At 38.9% G+C, this 4367-nt stretch overlaps 1 pseudogene; it reads left to right on the plus strand.

Moving 5' to 3' along the window:
- The first annotated feature begins 1326 nt into the window (after positions 1-1326).
- LOC136133447 (ATP synthase subunit g, mitochondrial pseudogene) lies at positions 1327-1629 on the plus strand (annotated as a pseudogene).
- Positions 1630-4367: the final 2738 nt, after the last annotated feature.

Raw genomic sequence — 4367 nt, forward strand, 5'->3', positions numbered from 1 at the left:
ATAGAAAATGAGTGAATTTATCCTCAATAAAAGGAACCAAGAGCTTCAATTATCTGCCCACAGACTGTAATTTGAGTTTGTGTATGCAGGCTTATAAAAAGGATTTTAAAAGAAAATAAGTCCCATAAATTTGTTTAGGAATTTTCAGCAGTGTTCATGACCACTTAACTTCCATTTAAGTTTCCCAGGACTTATAGTAAGTCATGTATGATCTCAGTCATCCTCTCAAAAAAAAAACAACAAACCTATCCTTCACATCTTTATTTATGCTCTGTTTTACAGATTTCAGACTCTTAAGGAGAAAAGAACTAAATTCACCATTTGGTTGTTCAAATCATTAATTCTTCATATCACCCAAGTAATGTGTTCCTGAATCCTTTTCACATCTCCAAATCTTATCTGATCGTCAAAACCCAGTTCTATCCCTCTTGCAAGAAGTGTTCTAATGTGTCCTTAACAAAAATTTCTTTTTGAAATTTTTATTACATTGATATCTGTAACATACATATTAGCTTTTAATGGTAACCTATTTATCATCATCTGAATCTCCCATTTGTGTCTAATCTGTCTCCTTGTAAACCATGTAAGTAATTTTAAGACAAATGTCATGCCTTCTATTTTTGTACCCTTTTTTGCGTACCGGGCACAGAGTAAGAGACCAAAAATATGTGTTGATATATTGGACAATGATTCTTCTTTCATTTATATAAAGTTTAAGATTCTTCTTTCATTTATATAAAGTTTAAGACTCCTTGAAACTAAATAACAAGTTCAGAATCTTTACACTTCAGCACTAATTTGTGATCTCTTTTCAATGACCCTCATTATTCTCAGGAATTCCAAGGTTAAACTCAGAGATTATTATTATTTTATTTATTTATTTATTTATTTATTTATTTATTTATTTTTGGCTGTGTTGGGTCTTCATTGCTGCATGCAGGCTTTCTCTAGTTGGAGCTACTCAACTGGGGCAAGCTGGGGCTACTCTTCATTGAGGTGCATGGGCTTCTCATTGAGGTGGCTTCTCTTGTTGCGGAGCACAGGCTCTAGGTGCGTGGGCTTCCATAGTTGTGGCACGTGGGCTCAGTAGTTTTGGTGCATGGGCTTAGTTGCTCCGCAGCATGTGGGATCTTCCCCGACCAGGGTTCGAACCCGTGTCCCCTGCATTGGCAGGCAGATTCTTAACCACTGCGCGACCAGGGAAGTCTCTTAGATTATTTTTTTTAAATATAGCAAAATTGCTTGTGGGCATATCTACCAACATTAAGAAAGGAGAGGTGTCATTCAGCCGGCCAGTCGGCGCGACGGGCTTTCCGTCCTAGAACCATGGCCCAGTTTGCCCGTAACCTCGCGGAGAAGGCCCCGGCGCTGGTCAGCGCTGCTGTGACTCACTCGAAGCCTCGATTGGCCACGTTTTGGCACTATGCCAAGGTTGAGCTGGTTCCTCCAACCCCTGCTGAGATCCCTACAGCTATTCAGATCTTGAAAAAAATTATCAATAGTGCTCAAACTGGTAGCTTCAAACAGCTTACAGTTAAGGAAGCTCTACTGAATGGTTTGGTGGCCACTGAGGTGTGGATGTGGTTTTATGTTGGCGAGATCATAGACAAGCGTGGCATCATTGGCTAAAATGTTTGAAGACCAATCTTTGCTTTGTTATTTGGGTGTTCTTGGACCATGTGTGAGCAGACTGCTATTTGAATAAAACAAGACAATGCGTCAAAATCAAAAAACAAAACAAAACAAAACTGTGCTCAACTAGAGCAGCTTGAGAAGAAAGTTTGTTCAGGGGCCTGTTGAAATGTGCGCACTCCACCTATGTTACCTTCTTCTCAGCGGATCACATTAGGTTCAGTGGGGTGCTTTGCATAGTGGCAAATTTGTTAAGAGGGAACTGTATTTCTCATAACTTACAAAAGTAAATGGTACAATATTTTAGAGATGGAAGGAAGGCAGATGCCACGACTGCTTGAAGGTTATCATGGTTAGATTCATGACACGACATGACAAACAGCCGCAGGGCTGCTCCCCACGTCCCAGTTGGTCCTCTCTCCCTCTGCTCTGTATACAGCGCTGGCTGTGGACTGCCAGCCCTGCAGAATAAGAGCAGCACGGCCCCATCACTCAATGCCGGGTAGTGTAACAGCAGTCACCATAGCTTCCCATAGACTGTCCCAAATCGGCAACACCAACATTGGGCTTCTCAGATTGACTAAGTCAATGGCAACTCTGATCATCCAGTTCTCATGTCCAGAACTTCACTATCTGAATTCTTTCCACAACTATGGAAGTTTAAATGTCTCTACTATATCCCTGCAACAGATTTTATTTTCTAAAGATGACCACAATGATCACTCCCATTCTATATGATCTCACAAGGTGACTCTTGATTCAGACATGCCTCACATCAAGTACTGGGATTTATTTTTCACCCTCATGTCTTGAATCTGGGAAGACACCTGAGACAACTTCAAGCAATAGAGTGTGGGGGTGATGGTGCTATATTATTTCAGAGGCAGATCATCGTGCTGAGAGGTACTTTTTTTTTTTAATTGGAATATAGTTGCTTTACAATTTATACTAGTTTCTGCTGTACAGCAAAGTGAATCAGCCATACATATATATATATCCCCTCTTTTCTGGATTTCCTTCCCATCTAGGTTACCACAGAGCACTGAGTAGAGTTCCCGGTGCTATACAGTAAGTTCTCACTAGTTATCTATTTTATACATAGTAGTGTATATATGTCAGTCACAATCTCCCAATTCATCCTGCCTCCTCTTTCCCCGCCTTGGTGTCCATACATTTGTCTGAGCAGTACTTTCACCTTGCTTTCTCAGGAAGCTCACTCTTGGAACACACCCATGAGCCCAGGAGCCTCACAGAGGCCCATCTAACTCATCAGCTGTTAAAGAACTTACGATGTCTCTTCAACATGCTATCATCTTTTTCAAAGTCTAAAATATTTCTTTATGCAACTACAGATTATAATAGTCAGTGAAATAAGTCAGGAAGAGAAAGACAAATACCATATGATATCACTTATATGTGGAATCTAAAATATGACACAAATGAACCTATCTATGAAACAGAAACAGAATCACAGCCACAGAGAACAGACTGGTGGTTGCCAAGGGGGACGGGGTTGGAGGAGGGATGGAGTGGGAAGTTGGGCTTAGCAGATGTAAACTTTTATATGCAGAATGGATAAACAACAAAGTCCTACTGTATAGCACAGAGAACTATATTCAATATCCTATGATAAACCATAATGGAAAACAATATAAAAAAAATATTAAAAAAAAAATATATATGTGTGTGTGTATAACTGAATCATTTTGCTGGACAGCAGTAATTAATACAACATTGTAAAAGAACTATGTTTCAGTAAAAATATTTCTTTATAATCAAGTGAATTTTATCATCACAAAGCATTTATCAAGTACATCTAACTTAAAATTACCTTATAAATATTTCACTGCCAGCACAATCCCTACACCACTAGAACGAAGAATTCCGCTTTGCATTCCTCAAAGAGCATTCATTCATTCATTTCATATGTGCAGCAGCTTCAACCCACAGATGATCATTCTGAGTAGCTGTGAAAAAAATAAGAAGTGCGAAGTTCTCAGGTTTATGTGATAAATCCTTGACGTATCTTTTGTTCTCAGGATTCATAACACAATCTAGTGGGTTATTTAATGGGAAAAATATGTATAGAAATAAAAATACACTTTAAAATAATAATCTTAATATTATAATTGCAGTATGTAGAAACTCTGCATTTGAAAGAGTAAATCATCCTTATAAATATTTGCTAGACTAGAAGGCATTAAATAGATGCTTGTGTATCTTTTTAAGCAGTGCTTTTCAATCTCATATTCTTTGCATCTTTTTTTTTCACAGTTACTATGCAATGATTCATTAATTCCTATGACCACCATAGAACCCGTTTTGGCGTTTTGTGTTTCAGAATTCTTAGTGCATTAGTAAAGAATTTTCTGCCCTGAGATGTATTTGATCTTGGGTTGATCTAACAAAAGTCAAATTTCACGATGAGGCAGATACTTTATAGTCAAATGTATTAGTAGTAGTCGGGTTTCTTCAGAGAAACTGAACCAATAGCATATTGGGGGAGAGAGAGAGAGGGAGAGAAAATATTAATTTTAAGAAACTGGCTCATGTGATTGTGGGGCTGGCATGTCCAAAACCCACAGGGAAGGCCAGCAGACTGGAAATTCCTGCAGCAGTCTGTGTTGTAGTCTCAAGTCCAAAGACAACATGGAGGCAGAATTCCTTCCCCTTCAGGGGACCTCAGTCTTTTCTCTTAAAGCTTTCCATAGACGGTGTGAAGCCCTCCCACTTTA

This window comes from Phocoena phocoena, chromosome 1 (genome assembly GCF_963924675.1).
Source record: "Phocoena phocoena chromosome 1, mPhoPho1.1, whole genome shotgun sequence".
In the NCBI taxonomy this organism is placed as follows: domain Eukaryota; kingdom Metazoa; phylum Chordata; class Mammalia; order Artiodactyla; family Phocoenidae; genus Phocoena; species Phocoena phocoena.